Source organism: Rattus rattus, chromosome 7, assembly GCF_011064425.1.
Source record: "Rattus rattus isolate New Zealand chromosome 7, Rrattus_CSIRO_v1, whole genome shotgun sequence".
Taxonomy (NCBI): domain Eukaryota; kingdom Metazoa; phylum Chordata; class Mammalia; order Rodentia; family Muridae; genus Rattus; species Rattus rattus.
In genome coordinates, this window is record NC_046160.1 from 68,183,888 (window position 1) to 68,205,286 (window position 21,399).

The 21,399-nt window shown below is 44.8% G+C and overlaps 1 pseudogene; it reads right to left on the bottom strand.

Annotated features, from left to right (window-relative positions):
- Nucleotides 1-16,492: 16,492 nt before the first annotated feature.
- LOC116905709 lies at nt 16,493-17,492 on the bottom strand (annotated as a pseudogene).
- Nucleotides 17,493-21,399: the final 3,907 nt, after the last annotated feature.

Sequence of the window (21,399 nt, forward strand, 5' to 3'; positions counted from 1 at the left end):
GTGGCTTTGTGACTGAGACAGAATGAGGAGATGCTTCACAGAATTGGGGGATTTTAAGCAAAGAGGCAAACAAAAGGGTCAGACTCAAGCTTCCGAAAAAGCCCTCTTCTACCAGTGCAGAAGAAAGTGGAAAGACAGGGACCAAAGTTAGGAAGCTATTAAGCCAGGCTAGGGACGTAGGTCAGCAGAAAAGGAGGAAGAGGAAGAAGAAATGGGAGGAGGAGGGATGAGGAGGGGGGTAAGGGGGAAGAGAAGAAGAAGGAGGGGGAGAGGGATGAGGGGAAGGGGGAGGAGGAGGAATATCTCTGCCTCCCTGGTGCTGGGATTAGGCATGTGCCTCTAGGCTTTATCATTTTCATTTTCTTTTTATTTGTTTGCTCAGTTTTTGTTTTTGTCTCTGTGTAGCCCTGGCTGTCCTGGAACTCACTCTGCAGAACAGGCTGGCCTTGAACTTGGAGATCTGCCTCTGCCTCCCATGCACCACCACATCTTCATTTTTTCTTTCTTTCTTTTTTTTTCTTTTTTTTTTTTTTTTTTTTCGGAGCTGGGACGGAACCCAGGGCCTTTGCTAGCTAGGCAAGCGCTCTACCACTGAGCTAAATCCCCAACCCCTTCATTTTTCTTAATGAGGTTTTCTTTTTTTTAAAGAATTGACCAGAGCCAAGCATGGTAGCTTACATCAGAGGCTGAGGAAAGAGGATTGTAGGTAGATCTAATGAGGTTCTATCTTAAAAAAAGAAAGAAAGGAAGGAAGGAAGAAAGAAAAGAGAGAGAGAAAAGAAAAGAAAAAGGAAAAATAAAACTTCCCCAAGAAAAATAGTAACTTTATTATTTTTTAACTTCTTATTTTCTGTCTGTCTGCTGGGTCTTCTATATCTTGTATAATGCTCAGGCTGGCCTCAATATGGCTGAAACAACAACACAAGAATATCAATAACTTAAAGTTTATTAACCTATATGCTTGCTTCAACTTTTTTTTTTTTTTTCTTTTTAGCCCAAGAACAATCTTTAGGAAGCTACCATCATTTACATGGAAGAAGCATTTCTTGGAATTCCTGACCTTACCTCAAGCTCTCCCCTGGAACCGCAGGGAGACAAAGCTCTGGTCTCCCTGCCCCAGTTCTCAGATGCGCCTCCTTTGCTCAACAGGGCCCTGACAGACAGCAGCATTGCTGAGTGCCTGCATGGGAACTGTGCTGGAGTCACTGTGTGGGGCACGGACTGTGACGTGATGTCCTTGGAAAAGCATCCCTCAACGACTTGTCTTCTTGGTGCTTCCCAAAGAGCCTGCCACTGCATGAGGAGGGGAGTCAGTGTGAGATGATTCGAGGGGCCTTTCTGAATCATGCCCGTGTGCTGTGTTAGTTTTGTCCACTTAACACAAGCTGGGGTCATCTGGGAAGAGGGAACTAAGAGCTGGAGTCAGCCTCCATCTCAGGCACAAGGCCATCTTACAATAAAGACAAACCAGGTTCCTGTTTGCCAACCTCTGTTTCTCAAGGACTGGGCTATGCCTCACCTGTAACCTTTATTCGGTTGCTTGCTTTGGTTAATTTGGCCATGCTGAATGGTGTCAGTAGTCTTTCTCCTCCCATCTTTGGGATTGATAGGAACCTTGCTTGAGAAAATGCCTTCCCATCATATCAGCCTGTATACAAATCTGGGGCGTTTTCTTGATTATGATTGATGTGGAAGGACCCAGGTGCAGGTCCTAGGTGCTTTTAGAAAGCAGACTGAGCAAGCCAGTAAACATCATTCCTCCACGGCCTCTACTTCAGTTCCTACCTCCACATTCCTGCCTTGAGTCTTGTTTTTGTCGTGATGTAGAAGTGTGAACCTCTTCTCTCATGTTGCTTTTGATTATGACATTTTTTTAAAAGATCTATTTATTTATTATATATAAGTACACTGTAGCTGTCTTCAGACACGTCAGAAGAGGGCATCTGATCCCATTACAGATGGTTGTAGCCACCATGTGGTTGCTGGGATTTGAACTCAGGACCTCTGGAAGAGCAGTCAGTGCTCTTAACCGCTGAGCCATCCCTCCAGCCCTGATTATGACGTTTATCACAGCAATAGAAACCTAACTAGTACAGCATGGATGCGTGTCTCTTGTGTTTGCGTAGGAGCTGCTCTTCAATCATCTTGCTCTTCAGAGCCATTGACCTGCAGAGAGTAGGTCAACGCAAGCCACTAGAGTCCGACCGGAGAGATGTCCCGTGGAGACCGGAAGAGGTCAGGCTGATGGAGGTATTGCCCAACTTCATCCTGGAAAGCTCTACTAGGGCTGGCGGGTGCCCCTCCACGGCTCCCTCCTTCTCCCAGCCCCCAGGAGTCAAAGCTTTTCTGTTCCCTTGAGCAGCAGTGCACACTCTCGAGAAACTGTGATACACAGACCCTCCCTTGAGTCCTGCTAATTGAGTGTGCCACCTGTTTCGTCTTGGGACTTTGACAGATACACCTTGATTGAAGCAATTTACTACGCTAGGCTTATCCATAAACACCCAATTACAAATTAGCTTATGGAACTGCTTCCAAGGACTAATGACATACAGCCGGCCCGGAGAGGGCAGGACAGAGAACAAATACATCTTTACGAAACAGGAGGAGGCCGGGGGTGGAGCTCACTGGTAGGTTCCTGCCTCATAGATATACAAAGACCTGGTTCAGATTCTGTGTTGAAAGAGAAGAGACTCAATGCAGGGCAGGAAGCAAGGCTCTCGAACACCACCTGAGGGTCCACATCAGCAATTTGTAACCTCTGGAACGCCTCTCTCTCTCTCTCTCTCTCTCTCTCTCTCTCTCTCTCTCTCAAGAGCACCCATTTCTCTCTTTCTCCTTCCCTTACCCCCTCCTACCCCTTTCCCCACAGGCGACTTCCTTGGCCTTGGTCCCTGGGGCCAGTGAACTCACCAACTGGAGAGCAGCTTCCCAATAAACCTGCCTTTATTCTAATCTAATCTGGCAGCAATAACAGAAATGTGGAGATGCAGAAGAAATAAAGAGATAAATCTGACTTAGTCGCTGTTCTATTTCTGTGAAGAGACATCTTAACTAAGGCAACTCAGGAAAGCATTTAACTGAGTTCTGCTTACAGTTTCCAGGACTTAGTCTGTTATCATCATGGTGGGGAGCACGGAGGTAGGCAGGTATGGTGTTGAAGTTGCTAGGAGCTATGTCCTGATCTGTAGGCTGAGCCTGGCATGGGCTTTTTGACACTTCTACCCGCCCCACCCCCATACCCCGTGACACACTTCCTCCAACAAGGCCACACCTCCTAACCATTCCAATCTTTTCAAAGAAGAGTTCCACCCCCTGGTGTCTAAGCATTCAAATATCTGAGCCTAAGGGGCGGGGATCCAATAAAAACAAAACAAACAAACGAACAAAAAAAAAATGGCAGGACTCAGAAGAGTGAAGCAGCTGGGACTGGGAGGTTGAGCCTGAACTATATATTTTAATAGACCCTCAGACCTTAGCACAACTGACTCCATGATGGAAGTACCATTAAGGCTGTAAACTTCAGCACGCAGACAGTACCACCTGCCAAAATGAAAACAGAGACCTAATCCATAAAGGCTGGAAAGTTCTGGGAAAGTCTCTGAATATATGAACTCTTTTGCTCCTTTTGTAGTTCTACTTTCTTTGGTTTTTGTAGCTCTGCTTCTGGCTAACTGTTCTTGTTAACTGAAGTGTGTGGAGCTAGAACATGTTTTTGTGTTTAAAATCTCACCGAGAACTAAGCCACTACCCAAAGACTATACAAGGACTGACCCTGGACTCTGACCTGGGTATCAGGTAGCAATGAATATTCTAGTAAGAGCACCAGTGGAAGGGGAAGCCCTTGGTTCTGCCAAGACTGAACCCACTGTGAATGTGATTGTTGGGGGGAGGGCGGTAATGGGGGGAGGATGGGGAGGGGAACACCCATAAAGAAGGGGAGGGGTAGGGGTTAGGGGGATGTTGGCCCGGAAACCGGGAAAGCTAATAACAATCAAAATGTAAATAAGAAATAAAAAAGTTAATAAAGATGAAAAAAAAAAGAGAGATAAAAAAATAAACTCTCGGGGTTGGGGATTTAGCTCAGCGGTAGAGCGTTTGCCTAGGAAGCACAAGGTCCTGGGTTCGGACCCCAGCTCCGAAAAATAAAAAAATAAAAAATAAAAAAAAAAACCTCTCAAGGTGTGGATCAGCTAAAGGAAGAGAGAGCTACACAATTTCCCAATAACTTCAACTTACATACATGGACGAGACAGAAGTACTCAAGATATTTCTGTTTAGCTCCTTCTCTGATTCTATCCCAGTACCATGTTCAGTAGATGTTGCTATTATAGTAAATTCTGAACAAATGGTAAATTAAATTTCTGAAGAAAACAAGTATGAAGCTCATTGCTGTACTTATTTACAAACAACTATTATATTAATAATATGGAAGTAATTGACTGTTATGTATAATTTTACACAAAAATTATATTCATATTTACAAGGCTTAACTCTTGAAAGAATTTAAGGTATCTACCAGATATGTTTATGAATGTAACATGCCTAGGGATGTTTTTATGTGGGTGGCTATGGGAGGTCATGGAGGGGTGGGAAAAAGGAAAAATGTGACCAAATATATTATCGGAAAATTCTTTTTTTTTTTTTAAAGATTTATTTATTTATTATATATAAGTACACTGTAGCTGTCTTCAGACACACCAGAAGAGGGCATCGGATCCCATTACAGATGGTTGCGAGCCACCATGTGGTTGCTGGGAATTGAACTCAGGACCTCTGGAAGAGCAGGTCCGTGCCCTTAACCACTGAGCCATCTCTCCAGCCCAGAAAATTCTTAAAATAAATTAAGAAATAGAAAAAAAAATCTCACCCTGAGAAAGGCTCAGGGATACCCGGGGATCCCCAAACCCAGTACAGTTGCCATTAGAGACTTTTAATTGGCTTAAAACCAAGTATGAGCAGTCTTCTCTGGTGACTGCCCCACAACAATATAACAAGACTATTGTTTTAAAAAATCAGATAGAGACAGGTCTTGTGGCAAACACCTTTAATCCCATCACTCAGGAGGCAGACAGACCTCTGTGAGCTCAAGGCCAGTCTGGTCTACAGAGGAAGTTCCAACAACAACAACAACAACAACAACAACAACAACAACAACAACAACAACAACAAGCCCCAAACATTTCTCTACTTTTAATAGGATATTACCAGAGACAGAGAGTTGTATTTGCGAGTCTACAAAGCTTTAGTGGTGCATGGCTCTGCTGAGGAAACCACTAGAGGGCGGGCTTGCCTTACACACTGTGGCAGATGGCTGTGAATTCCTCTGAGAGGTCAGCTTTAACAAGATACTTCAGCCTTAGTATAGGAACTTGCCTGTTAAACTATAGAATGGATTTGGGGTGTGTTAATTAACATACTCCAATAATTTAAAAATAATTCCCAGAGAGTGAGAAATCGAAACACAGACTGCAAGAAAACATCTGTAAAAGATGCATCTGGCTGGGTGCTGGCAACAGACCTGTAATTCTGGCACAATTCTGGAGGCTGAGGCAGAATCAGAAGTTCAAAGTCATCATTGGCTCTAAAGGACCTGTGAGGTCAATCTGGACTCCAAACGAGAATGTGTTTGGGTCCAGCAGTCATATTAAAATGAGAGCATGGCTTCATTGTTGGAGGTGGAGACAGAGGATTGGCGGCTTACCAGGTTCAACGAGAAACAGTCTCAAAGACTCAAAAGGTAAGTGGAATCTCACATTTGCATACAGCACACACTCATACACTTTACTCACACGCACACACATATATGTATACACACACATATATGTATACACACACACACACACACACACACACACACACACAAACATTCACATACATGCATACATACACCAGAAAGATGTCTTCCCAGGATGGCAAAACACACCTGTAACCAATCCCGGCACTGGGGAGGTAGAGGCAGGAGTATTTGGAGTACGAGGTTTTCGTGGGCTATGTGAGATCCTGTCTCAACAATACTCCCTACCGAATGTCCTGCACAGCTGAGTGGATAAACTGTAGTATATCCAGACAAGGGAATATTAATTCATCACTAAAACAAAATGAGATTCAAAGCCATGAAAAGACACAGGGTACCTTAATACTTAAATAATAGTTAAATACTTATTAGTAAAAGAAGCCAAGGATGCATGCTGTATGATTCCAACTTCGCCTTAAGAAAGACGGAAAACCATGGGGCTGGTAGACAAGATGAGTGGTTGCCAGTGCTTAGGAAGGAAGGAAGGATGGTGATGGTGAGTAGAAGGGCACAGGGCAGGTGTACTATCTACCTAACTACCTATCTACCTAACTACCTATCTATCTATCTACCTATCTGCCTATCATCTATGATCTACCTATCTATCTACCTACCTACCTATCTACCTACTTATCTATCTTCTATGATCTACCTCTCTACCTCTATCTACCTATCTATAATCTATGATCTATCTCATCTATCACCTATCATTTATCTATCTATCTATCATCTATCTATCTATCTATCTATCTACTTATCATCTATCTATCTATCTATCTATCTATCTACCTACCTACCTACCTATCTATTTTTTTTTTTTTTTTGGAGCTGGGGACCGAACCCAGGGCCTTGCATTTGCTAGGCAAGCGCTCTACCACTGAGCTAAATCCCCAACCCCCTACCTATACCTATCTATTTTTAAGGCAAGGTCTGGCCTTGTCCCCCACCTGAGTGCTTGGATTACTTTCTATCTCACACACTAGTGGACACACTCATCAACCTATGATTGTAGTACTAAAGATGAACTGTGAAAGGTGCTGTGACAAGGACACATCATGTAGACCCAAGAACGAAACACTGTCCCTGTCTGTGGTGGGATGTTGCTGTATGGGGGTAGTAGGTATATGAGGTGTCTTTGTTCCTACAGCTCAGAACCAACCTAAAAGTGCTATCTAAAAAATCTTTTAAACACTGGCATGGTAGTGTACACCTTTAATCCCAGACCTCAGGTGCAGAAGAGACTACCAAGAGTATGTAGAGACCCTGTCTCAAAAAAAGTCTAGTTTTTATTTATTTTTAATTTTTAAATTTTTATTTATTTATTTTTCTTTTTTCTTTTTGTCGGAGCTGGGGACTGAACCCAGGGCCTTGCGCTTGCTAGGCAAGCGCTCTACCACTGAGCTAAATCCCCAATCCATTTATTTATTTATTTATTTATTTATTTATTTATTTATTTTCTTTTTTTTCGGAGCTGGGGACCGAACTCAGGGCCTTGTGCTTGCTAGGCAAGTGCTCTACCACTGAGCTAAATCCCCAACCCCCCTTTATTTATTTTTTATGATAGTTTTTTTTCTATATAACAGCCCTGCTGTCCTGGAACTTACTCTGTAGATCAGGCTGGTCGTGTACTCAAGAGATTCACCCACCTCTACCTCCTGAGGGGTAGGCGTGTGCCACCACTGCCCAGCAAAAATCTAGTTTTTTAAAAAATGCAATTCTCCTGAGGACTGGAGCATCCCGGAGGTATTAGTGTGTTCTTTGAGTCAGTTAGTTAACTGGTTTCCAAGCTATAACATGAGCACAGTTGACAGGATTTCTGAGTCCTAAACGCTCTTTTCTGAACAGAATTCCTGCATACATCTATTGGTTTCCCCCGTTCCTCTAGTTAACTCTACACTACTACTTGTGACCTGTCACGCCCTGAGCCTCACAGTGGGAGCACAAGCACCCCTTTACCTTTTATTACAGGGTATGAATTGGGATTATCCTTTTCCCTGCAAACACCCAGGAATAGAACTTCTTTAGAAATAAATCAGTAAGTGCTTCTGATGCATCAAAGTCCACGTGGAGGAGGACAGAAAGCTAATAATCGCTGGAGTCCTCCCAGTGTGACCGCTGGTGTTTTGCACACCTGGTCTCATTGCACAGCTCTGTGATGGTGCCTGCTCACAGCTGGGAGACTAGAGATGCCTGAGGGAGAGCAGCTAGCTAGAGGCAAGGGCAGGGAGGAGCAGTCCCAGAGATTACTGGCTCCTGTGTCACGTCCCGGGAACTGACCTGATCTATATTCAGACTCACTGCCATGACTTTCCTTAGTGCTCACTAGGGCTGTGTCCACAGCGGGGCTCATGATTAGTGACTCCTGAGTGTCCACAGTGGGGCTCTGACTTCTAGTGACTCCTGACTTTTGATCTTGGAATCTGCCTTCTGTTCAAAAGCTTCCAAAGCCAGCATGGTGGTGGTTGTTTCTTTTAAACTCTTGTAGGAGCAGGGTGATAGGAGAGGGAGTTCGAACAAGGGTGGTGATAGAAGACTGGCTGTGTATACTTCTGTAATTCAAAAATATTTCCTGATTACAATGTATTCATGTGTAACCTTTTTTAGTAAGGAAGGGGAAAAAGAAATTTCTAGACAAATATTTGGAAATGGTGTACAGCTACATTGCAGTATATAGCCTAATTTTAACCATACATGCAAACACGAACTATTATATATATTTAAGAAATTATGGGGTTGAGGATTTGGCTCAGTGGTAGAGCGCTTACCTAGGAAGCGCAAGGTCCTGGGTTCGGTCCCCAGCCCCAGAAAAAAAGAAAAACAAACAAACAAACAAACAAACAAAGAAATTATATACTATATATATATTTATATATTTATATATAAAGAAAGAAAGAACATAAAATTGGATGGGGAGGGAGGAGGATAAATAGGGGGAACAGACATCATGGTCAAAATAGATTGTATGACATGTTACCCTCCCCCCCCAATAAGAAGTAAAAAGAAGAAAAGAAAAAAGACAATGGTGGCAAAACCCACCCCCAGTCAGCTACTCTGTCTTGTATAATTTATTTTGAAAGAATTCATTATTAAATAAGAGTTTAAGTAAAAAAAGATTGTAATATATATATATATATATATATATATATATATATATATATATATATATATGATTAAGGATGCTTTTGAGAGGAAAATGAGGGTCAGCACAGCAGTGTGTGGGTATTTGCTGTTCTTTGTCCCTTGTACCCCACACAGAAGCACAAACAAAAGCTTCTCATTGTTGCCTCTAACCAGCTGATGACTAAGTCATCCTGAGTGGCTGAAACCCCATTCCCAGTCACTTGACGCCAAGTAGGGAATGTGCAGCTGTTCAAATCTCCACCCCGCCCCCACTGGAAGCCGGGCCCCGGAGGAGCAGGAGGGCTCAATTCTTCTTTACAGGAAACTGTTTCCGTGAACAGCTGTCCGGTTAACCTAAGGGTGAAACACACTTCTCCCTTTTCCGTAACTGTAGCAAGACTGTTTTCATAATTAATTGGAGGCAAAATGCAGTGCTGGGGGTTGGTTTCTTAGCAGTGATCATCTCCCCATGATGAGTCACTCTCTAAGAAGAGCTCACCGCAGAGAACACAGCAGTGGCCGCTCACACTCTTCTCATGCCCATTCTGCCTCAAAGCTAAACTACAGCCCCCACGCCCGGAAGGGTCACGCTTTTGCTGTTTCTTGTTTCGTTTTGGGAGAGGAGCTGGTGTAGCTCAGGCTGAACTTGAACTGGTGACGTAACCAAAGGATAACTTTAAACTCAGCACTTGCGCCACCACCGTTGGTTTCACTCCCTGCTTTTCTTTTTTTTTTTTTTTTTTTTTTTTTTTTCAGAGTTGGGGACCGAACTCAGGGCCTTGTGCTTGCTAGGCAAGCGCCTACCACTGAGTTAAATCCCAACCCCACTCCCTGCTTTTCAATCTGATGAACCCTGATAAGCTGAATGGATTTGTTGTGGTCATTTGTGACTGTTATATTCACTGACTTAACGTCAACAGGTTTTATTATGTTCAAATGTGTTCATGTGTGTGCATGTGTCATGGCACATGTGTGGAAGTCAGAGGACAGCTTGTGTAAATAAGTCCTTCCCTTTACCCTATGGGTTCCAGGGGTCAAACTCAGGTCATGAGGCTCGGAGGCAGGCAAGCACCGAACTGACCAGTTAGCCCAACGTTTTTATCTCAACTTAAGATTCTTTGGTAACTATGGTAACTATGGTTTTTTTGGGGTGGGGGATTTCAATTCGTTGCCTTGGGCCATCTCAACACACATACACACAAACAAATATATACATATACATATGTTGTTTGTACATAAGTATATATGCATATGGGGCTCCGGTCAAAAATAAAGTGTTTTTCTCAATAGCGCTCAATCTCATTTTTAAAAAACATTGTGTGTGTGTGTGTGTGTGTGTGTGTGTGTGTGTGTGTGTGTACCACAGTGCACAGAGTGGAGGGGCAGAAAACCACTTCTGAGAAAGAATCTGGTTTCTTCCCACCAAGTGGGTCCGGTGGCAGAGGTCTTACTGGTTCCTCTAGTCTGTTTTTGAGTAGGATCTCTCACTTATTCAGCCGGAGTGGCTGGCCAGTGAGCCTCCATCCTCCTGCTGTCCTAGAATAGTATTTCTGTGCCATCCCAGTGAGAAATCACTTTTCACACTTGGAGATTAACAGAGGGAAAGGGCCTTGTGGTATTATAGTATAGTGTGCATGCGGCTCTGGCTATGGTCACAGAGGAACCAGCCATGAGTAGATTCTACTCACCTACATACGAGTTCGCTTCATGCATTCCACAAACACTGTCATCCTAAAGTTTCCTTCAAATCCTGGCCCCAGGTCACACTTTGAACAATTTAAACAGAGAGAGGAAACTGCTAGTCTGGCTGTTTAGGCAGATGGGAGACTCACACCGCACAGGTATTACATGTTGCTAGAAAGATTTTAAGTACACAGTGTTGTTCTGTTTTGAACGGTTGTTCCATGGGGTCATCTTGCCCATGTGGCAGAATTAGCTTCTCTCTCTTTTTCCAATTTTATAAATTATTTCATTTTTTTTATATGCATGGGTGTTTTGCTTGCATGTATGTCTCTGCACCAGTGCATGCCTGTGCCCGGGGAGGTCAGAACAAGGCATCTGATTCCCCTGAAACTGGGTTACAGGAGGTTGTGAGCCGCCCACTAGCATAGGAGGGTGCTAGGAACTGAACCCAGGACTCTGGAAGGGCAGTTAGTGCTCCTAACTGCTGAGCCATCTCTCCGGCCCTGGAAGTAGCTTTTCTTCAGGAGAGAATTGGAAGGGGTTGTAAGGCAGGGTTTGTCTTGTCCCGGAATAGAGCTGGTCAGTACTTGTGAACGAATATTTATATCCTGAATGTCCTTGTCTCTGACGGGCCGGGTCAACATAGTACTACACTTTGGGGTGTTTTGGAGGCAGGACTCCCTTAGCTAAATTCTACTTGTGTGATGTAATGTCTCCCCAGCAAATCTAGTAAGTCATTTGTTGTTGTTGTTTTAGTTTTTTAGAACAGGGTTTTTTTGTGTAGTTCTGGCTGTCCTGGAATTCACTTTGTAGACCAGACTGGCCTCTGATTCTCAGAAATCCACATGTTGCTGCCTCACAAGTGCTAGGATTAAACACATGTGCCACCCGCCTGGTGTCAAACATTTTTTGATTGCCTTTTAAAAAAGTATTATTTTAAATTATGCAGGGAGGTGGACACATATGAGACCATGGGGGCCAGAAGATGGGATCCGATCCTCTGGAGCTAGGGTTACAGGCAGTTACAGGCTGTCAGATATGAGTGCTAAGGACGGAACCCTGGTCCTCTGCAAGGGCAGTGTATGTTCTTAATCACTGCAGCCCCTATTTTTAAAATGGTTCAGAAATTTATCCTACACAGCAAGCTTCCTGCAAGTGTCCGTGTGTTGCTTTTGGAGTTGGCTAATTTAGTGGTTTCCTGTTGTCGAGGGCATAGATTCTTTTCACTTGTTCCCTGGCTATCCTGACGGCATTGGTCTTACTCTCAGCTTGACTCTTTGTGGGCCCCTTCTCTTCCTGATGATTATTCTTGAATTCCTGCCCCTGGATCCCAGCTCCAGTGCCTGCTCAGGTCTTCCCCAAAGGAGTCTTGCCCTAGGAGTGTTGAGGGCTGGGGCTTGGCACCTCACCTGATCTCTGTTCTACCCCCCAGGTTAGCTGATAGGACTCCAGCCCTGCCCCTAGCTTTTCTAGCTCCATCTTAAGAATTAATCCGGGGTTGGGGATTTAGCTCAGTGGTAGAGCGCTTGCCTAGGAAGCGCAAGGCCCTGGGTTCGGTCCCCAGCTCCGAAAAAAAGAACCAAAAAAAAAAAAAAAAAAAGAATTAATCCATGGGGCTGGAGAGATGGCTCAGTGGTCAAGAGCACTGGCTGCTCTTCCAGAGGTCCTGAGTTCAAATCACAGCAACCACACGGTGGCTCACAACCATCTGTAATGAGATCTGATGCCCTCTTCTGGTGTGTCTGAAGACAGCTACAGTGTAGTCATAGAAATAAAATAAATAAATCTTTTAAAAAAAAATTAATCCACATCTTGAGTGAAAAGCCACCAGCATCTTGGGAGTGGGATTTGTCGATGTCTCTTTATCTACACTCACATTCCTTCCTTCCCTCTGGGAGGTCCTGCCCCATGCTGCTTTCTCTTTCCAGATGTGTCCCAGAGTTCAGGCTCACTCATTCACACAAGTGTCTCTTATTAGGAATAGTCACTCACTGTGAGAACCCCTTTCACATCTCTACTGGTGGCTTTTTCCTTTTAAAAACTATTTCTATTTTCTTTTGTGTGTATGAGAGCTTTCCCTGTATTCGTGATTGTGCACCAGGTGCCCACAGAAGCTAAAAGAGACCATTAGTTATGGATGGGTTACAAGCCACTTCGTAGGTGCTGCGAATTGAACCCAGGTCCTCTGGAAGAGCAACCAGTGATGTCTTCACCACTCTTGTCCATAGATGACTTACTTATCTACTTTCCTGGGGATTTTTACTTGTTTGTTTTGTTGTTTGTTTCTTTGTTTGTTTGACACTTTTTTTTCTGCGTAGCCCTGGCTATCCTGGCAGTTGCTCTGTAGCCCAGGCCATCTTACCTTTTTTTTTTTTTTGTTTTTTTTGTTTTTGGTTTTTTGAGACGGGGTTTCTCTGTATAACAGAGCCCTGGCTGTGGCTGTCCTGGACTTGTTTTGTAGGCTGGGTGGCCTCGAACCTACAGAGATTTTCCTGCCTCAACCTCCTGAGGGTTGGATTAAAGCAGGATCTCTTTCTCTACCTTAAAAGGTTCCATCTCCATGTCTTGTCACCTAGATAGCCTGCCACTACTTAGGTGAGGGAATGTCTTAAATGGAATGCTTTTTCTCTGGTCTGCCAGCACCTGTCCTTGTATAGGTATAAGCTGTTAACATTTACTATTGGATATACTGATTGGTGAAAGCTAAGAGCTGAGTAGAGTACATTCAGCACAAACCGCCTTCTCTGTTCCTGTCAATACTTGTCTAAAAAATGGTGACTCTGAAGATGGAGACAGGAGGATCCTGAGTTTGAGGCCAGCCTGGTTGTATGAAGAGAACTTACCTAAAAAGCAATCGATGATGATGATGATGATGATGATGATGATGATGACGACGACGACAACGATGACAACGACAAATTCTGGGACCTGCGTTTACACATGACTTCATTTACATATGACCTCCAGTGAAGTAAATGAAAAGTGAATAGGAAGATCACACACCTAGCTCTAAAGACTGGAGGGCTCAACTTCAGAAGTGATTACAGGAGACATGATAGTTGAATGCAAAGTGACATTTAGTTTCTTTTTTGGGTCTAGACTTACTTATTAATTTTGTTCTTATTATTATTATCATGAGTGCATTATGTGTGTATGCATGAGTATGCGTGGGCTTCAGTGCGTGCATAGAGGTCAAAGGACAATTTTTCAGAGTTGGTTCCCTCCCTCAGTTTATGTGGGTTCCAAGCACTGGGGTCAGGTCTCCAGAGCAGGTGCCTAACCAGCTGAGCGCTTCCTTGGCCCGTTTTGTTCATTTTGTTTTTAGACAGGGTCTCACGCACATATATAAATAGGTGTGGGCTTAAAGGCTGGGGGAGGAGAAAGAGCGTCCTACTGACCGTTCTACTGCTCCCTTGAGACAGACTTTCTCACTGACTCGTAGGCTATCGAGACTCTGAGATCTTCCCTCTGCTCTCCATGGCACTGGCGTGACAGGGTACGCACACTCATTTTCGGCCTTTTGCATTGGTTCCAGGTTCTGGAGATTGAGTAGCAAGTAGTCACTCTCACCCACTGAGCTGGCCTTCCAGGTCCCTGACTCAGATTTTTAGACGGATTACAGGTGCAAGCCACCACACTTGGCTTACCATTTTTATATATTTGAAACATTTCAAAACAAATAGTTCCAGAAAGGCTGTGTGGCAGAGAACTCCTGAGGACTGAGTGTGTGCATGCACACTTTCATTCTCAGATGAGTAGATTAGAGGTGCAATCATGCAAGGCAGCTAATGAGATCACTGTCTACTTGAAAGTCCCGTAAACAGTTTGATGGAAGCCCTCCTACTCCTTTTCAGTGCAGCTCTATTTTAAATGTGTCTGTTTGGCAATTGTGATGGTTGTATATGCCAAGGAGTAGCATTATTTGGAGGTGTAGCCTTGTTGGAATAGGTGTGCCACTGTGGGTGTGGCCTTTAAGTACACTGTCGTGATCTTCAGACACACCAGAAGAGGGAATCAGATTTCATTACAGATGGCTGTGAGCCACCATGTGGTCGCTGGGAACTGAACTCAGGACCTCTGGAAGGGCAGCCAGTGCTCTTAACCACTGAGCCATCTCTCCAGCCTGGGTGTGGGCTTTCAGACCCTTGTCCTAGCTGCCTGGAAGCTAGTCTTCTCCTATTGGCCTTAAGATAAAGATGTAGAGGGCTGGAGAGATGGCTCAGTGGTTAAGAGCACTGACTGCCCTTCCAGAGGTCCTGAGTTCAAATCCCAGCAACCACAAGGTGGCTCACAACCATCTGTAATATACATTAAATAAATAAATATTTTGAAAAAAAAAGATGAAGATGTAGAACATTCAACTCCTCCTGCACCATGCTTGCCTGGATGCTGCCATGCTCTTGCCTTGATGATAATGGACTGAACCTCTGAACCTGTAAGCCAGGCCCAATTAAATGTAGTTCTTGTAAGAGTTGCCTTGGTCATGCTGTCTGTTCACAGCAGTAAAACCCTAAGACAGCATCTTAGCTAACAAAAGTAGGCTCTCAGGGAAGACTGTCAATATTTTCACACAGCCAGGAAGGCCAGAGTCATTTCTGTCTTTCCACATTGGATGGTGATGACTCTGTGGAATGACCTCATCTAGGTAAATGTGAACTGCCTTAGTCAGGGTTTCCATTGCTGTGAAGAGACATCACAACCAAGGCAACTCTTAAAAGGGACAACATTTAATTGAAGCTGACTTACAAGTTCAGAGGTTTAGTCCATTATCATCATGGCAGGAAGCATGGCAGCGTCCAGGCAGACACGGTGCTGGAGAAGGAGTTGAGAGCTCTGCACTGAGTGGAGCTTCAGAGCTCACCTCCACCACAGTGATGCACTTTCTCTAAGACCACACTTCCTGATAGCGCATTCACCATGGCCACGCATACTCAAACCAGACATTCCACTCCCTAGCTCCAGGAGTCTGTGGGGGCCATACCTAAACAGAGCATAATGCTAGATACATTTAGTACACCTCAAAAGTCCCCATGGCCTATAGCAGTCTCAACAATGTCATAAATCCAAAGTTCAAAGTCTTTTCTGAGATTCATCCACTTAGCTGTAATCTCCTATAAAATCAAAATCAAAAAGAAGATTGCATACCTCCAACATCATGGGATATACATTACCATTCCAAATGGCATTGTGAGGAGATACTGGATAAAAGACCAAAAACCAGCTGGGCAAACCCCAAGCTCAGCACCTCCATGTCTGCTGTCAATGCTCTCTTCAGATCTCCAACTCCTTTCATCTTTGTTGGCTGCAACATAGTTCTTCCTCTTCTCTAGCTCTGCCCTCTGTAGCACTCTAGGTTCGGGTTGACTCACTCCAATAGCCTCTCATAGGCTCCCTTCATGGTGCCAAGTCTACTTCTTTGAATGACCCCTTTAGTCCTCAGCCGTTAACTGCAATTGAGGGCACCTTCACTAATGACCTCTCCTGGCCACTCTCAGTGCCAAGCCTCAGCTGCTCTCTGTGACCCATTCATGTCTTCAAAACCAGTACCACCTGGGTGACTCTTACACATTACCAACTAGCTGGTAGCATGGGGATATCTCTGGAAAACAGCTACTTTGTGCTCTCAGAAAACACTTTCCAGAAGATTCTACCTCAATGATGCTGGTCTCTCTTTTTTTTTTTTTTTGGGGGGGGTGTCCAATGAACTTTATTGATGGTATTCAAGAGAGAAGGGAGGGCTCCCTACGCCCCTCCTGTTATTATGGGGTCTGGGATGGAATTGTGAGGGAGATGCTCAGTGTTGGGGGCTGAGTTGGGATGGGGACTCCTCAGCAAATGAGGGCCTCTCTCTTGCTCTCAGTATCCTTGCTGGGCTGGGTGGTCCAGGGTTTCTTACTCCTTGGAGGCCAGGTAGGCCATGAGGTCCACCACCCTGCTGCTGTAGCCATATTCACTGTCATACCAGGAAATGAGCTTTACAAAGCTGTCGTTGAGAGCAATTCCAGCTCCAGCATCAAAGGTGGAAGAGTAGGAGTTGCTGTTGAAGTCACAGGAGACAACCTGGTCCTCAGTGTAGCCCAGGATGCCCTTTAGTGGGCCCTCGGCCGCTTGCTTCACCACTTTCTTGATGTCATCATACTTGGCAGGTTTCTCCAGGCAGCATGTCAGATCCACAATGGATACACTGGGGGTAGGAACACGGAAGGCCATGCCAGTGAGCTTCCCGTTCATCTCTGGGATGACCTTGCCCACAGCCTTGGCAGCACCAGTGGATGCAGGGATGATGTTCTGGGCTGCCCCACGGCCATCACACCACAGCTTCCAGAGGGGCCATCCACAGTCTTCTGAGTGGCAGTGAAGGCATGGACTGTGGTCATGAGCCCTTCCACGATGCCAAAGTTGTCATGGATGACCTTGGCCAGGGGGCTGAGCATATGATGGTATAGGATGCATTACAGACAATCTTGAGTGAGTTGTCATATTTCTCGTGGTTCACACCCATCACAAACATGGGAGCATTGGCAGAAGGGGCAGAGATGATGACCCTTTTGGCCCCACCCTTCAGGTGAGCCCCAGCCTTCTCCATGGTGGTGAAGATGCCAGTAGACTCCATGACATACTCAGCACCAGCGTCACCCCATTTGATGTTAGTGGGATCTCGCTCCTGGAAGATGGTGATGGCCTTCCCGTTGATGACAAGCTTCCCATCCTCAGCCTTGACTGTGCCGTTGAACTTGCCATGGGCAGAGTCATACTGGAACACGTAGACCATGAAGTTGAGGTCAATGAAGGGGTTGTTGATGGCAACAATCTCCACTTTGCTAGATGAGAAGGCAGCCCTGGTAACCAGGTGCCCAATATGGCCAAATCCATTCACACCGACCTTCACCATCTTGTCTATGAGACGAGGCTGGCACGGCAGGAGAAGATGAGGCTGTCTCTGGAGCAGGGAGGAGCAGAGAGCTGCTGGTCTCTTCTTAATCACTGTTAATTTCTTAGCTCCAGCTAACCAGTATCAATTGTCCCAGTAGTCCTGTCTGCTCTTGGCTCTAAAGACAGAGCCACATGGCTGAAGTTGCTGAGTTCTGCTGCTTGCTGGGGCTGGAACATGCCCTTCCCCACCCACACCCTCCCCTGTTTACTGCCAATGCTTGGCTGTCCTGGAACTTGCTCTGTAAACTATCCTTAAACTCAGAGTTCTGCATGCCTGTCTCCTGAGTTTTGGAATTAAAGGCATGTACCACTGCACCTGGACCTAAGCTTTGCTGTACTTGGAACTTGCTCTGTATTAGGCAGGCCTTGAACTCAGAGATCTGCTTGCCTCTGTCTCCTGGGATTGAAGGCATGTAACACCATGCATGAGCCTAAGCTTTTCACAGTTACTAAGCCTCAAGATCCAGATCAAAAGCCTGTGTCTTCCAGCCTCAAGATCTGGATCACAGGTGTGCCTTCCATTCCTGGACTGTAGTTCAATTCAATTAAAAGTCCAAATGAGTACAATAATCAGCTCTTGATAATGCCAGACATAATATAACTATCCCCTGTTCAACTGGGAACACATAAACAATAACTTAGCTGGGTAGGATCTTGCCCTGAGGTCACTACTCCCCTAATCTGTTTCTCTCCTTGAACACAGGATTTAGTTCCATTCCATTTCCTGGTTCCCCTTTATTACTTGAACCATACATTTTAGATTTTTCCTTTCTACACTTGCTATGCTTGATCAAAATTTTCTTTGTGACAGTAAACCAGAGGACAACATCTATGCTGCGCTTTTTTGAGATTTCCTTTGTCAATGCAATTAATCTGATTCTCTTCACTTTAGCCTTTGCCTCAGGCAGACTCTTCAGACAAGGGCAAAAAGTAGCAAAAATATTAATCACAAGAATAGTCTCTAGGCCATAGACTAAAATTCTTCTCCAAAACCTCCTGAGCTAGGGCCCCAGACTTCAAATCACACTCAGCGAGGATGTCTTCCATATTCCCACTGTGATGCTCCATTAAGCCCTGCTTAAAGCATCCCATTGCTTTCCAGAGTCCCAAGGCCCACATTCTTCCAAACAAAACCATGGTCAAGCACCCCAGTGCCTGGTCTCAACTTTCCTCTTAGTCAGGGTTTCCCATGGCTAGGAAGAGACACCATGACCATTATAAGGGACAGCATTTAATTGGGCCTGGCTTACAGGTTTAGAGGTTGAGTCCATTATCATCATGGCAGGAAGCACGGCAGCATCCAGGCAGACATGGTGCTGGAGGAGCCTACAGTTCTACATCTTGATCTGAAGGCAGTTAGGAGAAGAGACTGTCTTCTAGGCAGTCAGGAGAAGAGACTGTCTTCTAGGCAGTCAGGAGAAGAGACTGTCTTCTAGGCAGCTAGGAGAAGGGGCCCCAAGCCCACCCCAACATTGACACACAGGCCACTCCAGCAAAGCCACAACTCCTAACAGTGATACTCCCTAGGCCAATCATAGTCAAACCACCACACAGGGTTTCTCTGTGTAGTCCTGGCTATCTTGAAACTCACTCTGTAGATTAGGCTGGCCTTGAACTCAGAGATCCACCTGCTTCTGCCTCATGAATGCTGGGATTAAATGTTTGTCTCACGACTGGACAGCTAAGCCTTGGATTTTAAAAAGATGCATATTTCCTGATCATTCCCTGATTAGAAGTACAATAAATAGCCAGAGGTTGAGGTGGAATAGCCTATTATAAGATCTAGACACCCATGATAACCTGTATTCTCTTCAGTTTACACGAAAGATTATTAATTTAATAACCTTCCATTTGGATGATTTTGTGTGCCAGGAACCATTTCAGACACTAGAGTTCAAATTTTTAGAGGTGCTAAAAAGAGTCTGAAGCATAAAAATGTTAGGAGGGAAGTAAAAAAGAAAAATACTTGGAGATATTCAGGGGAGTAAGCTGCAAGGAACAGTAATTGGGGTCCTCTCTCCACCCTCTAGAGCCCTTAGAGGACTGGTTACCCTTCCTTCCTTAAGGAGTTGAGAATAAGCATCGAGAACATTTTAGAGCTCTGACACTGGAACACAGAACCAGTGGATCTGTGTGGTGAACAGAGCTGTTTCCCAACTCTCAGGGTTGGTTGCATACAGCTGGAGCCAGGAACAAATCATGTGGAGTAGTACCCTGTTGTCAGTCTGTTTGTTTATTCTGAGTCATGGTCTTAGGTAGTCAAATTAGTCTAGAATTAGCTGCTGCTGCTGACCTTGGACTTTTGACATTACTGAGGCTACCTCCCAAGCGCTAGGATATAGGCATGCTCCACCGTACCCAGTAGTGAATGCTAGGTGAACACTCTACCCACCAAGCCACATCCTCAACTCTTATTTTGATGATTTTAGGTCTCATGTAGCTGAGGCCAGACTCTACCTTGCTATGTAGTAGAGGTTGAACCTGAGGACTGACTTTCCTTGTCTCTACCTCTCATGTGCTGGAATTACAAGCCCTACAGGAGAATAAAGACACTCGGCCTCATGGATGTTTGGGAAGTGCTATGTTTTGGGTGTGGTGTTTTCAGTCAGTCCCAGGGCCTGATAGATACTAGGCAATCACTACCACTGAGCTGCATCCCTATATTTGCCCTCTACTTCTTGTTCAGCCTTTAAGCCATTTGAGTTGACATCTACAGGAAAGCTATCGCCCCTAGAGCTAAATTTAGATTCCATTCTGTCTTCATGAATGACACACCTGCAGTGTCTGGACTCCTGAGTTGGCAGAAGCATAGCATGTGTCTTGTTGCTGGTGGCAACTCTGCCTTTGTGACTTCTGTCCTAACACTCCTGGCCCATCTCTCCCTTGCCGTCCTCATATATGTTTCTGCTAGGCATTTCACTGATGCTCCATGACTTCAGCTATATGCTGTCACTTTTCAGATGTCTCTTTTCAGAGTTACAAATCTGCTTAGCATGTCTACAAGAGAATCAGTTTACAATTAGAAGAAGGTAGGTGGAGAGTCTTTCTTTTCGCACAGTTATCTTCAAAGGTGTCAGAGTGGTTCACACCTGCAGTTCCGGGATGTAAGGGGCTGAGGATTGCTTGAGCTCCAGGCTAGTCTAGCCTGCATTGGAAAGCCCTGTCTAAAAAAAAAGTTATTTTAAAATTATGTATCCTCAAAGTTCCTGCATGTGAACTCACTGTTCACTGTTCACTGTTCCTGCAGGCTGACCTTAGGGCAGCCTCCTGCCTCATCTTGAGTGAGATTAAAGGTGTATGTCACCACGGTTATCCAGAGGCAGTGGTCAAAGATTTACTCTTATTTTATGTGTATGAGTTTGTGCCTTCATTATATGTCTGTGCACCACAAGCATGCAGCGTCTTGGGAATCTAGAAGAGGGTGCTGGATCCCTTGGAGCTAGAATTATAGTTTTTTTTTTCTTTTTCCGGAGCTCAGGACCAAACCCAGGGCCTTGTGCTTGCTAGGCAAGTGCTCTACCACTGAGCTAAATCCCCAACCCACCAGGAGCTAGAATTATAGAAGGTTGTGAGCCTCCGTGTGGATGCACACAATTGAACCCTTTGCAATTGAATCCTCTGCAAGAGCAGTATGTGCTCTAAACTGCTGGACTGCCTCTCCAGCCCCCCAGAAACTGTTCTTATACCAAATAAAATTTTATAAAGATATTGATATATGGAACAAAATAAAAGCATGAGTAAAGCACCCACTGTGAGCACATTTAGCCTGGGACTTCTTAGGCTATCCTATATGCCACAGGGGTTCTTAGCATGGAATAGGGAACTCCAGGAGTATGGCCCTGCTATGGTCCTGTACCTTTTGTAAA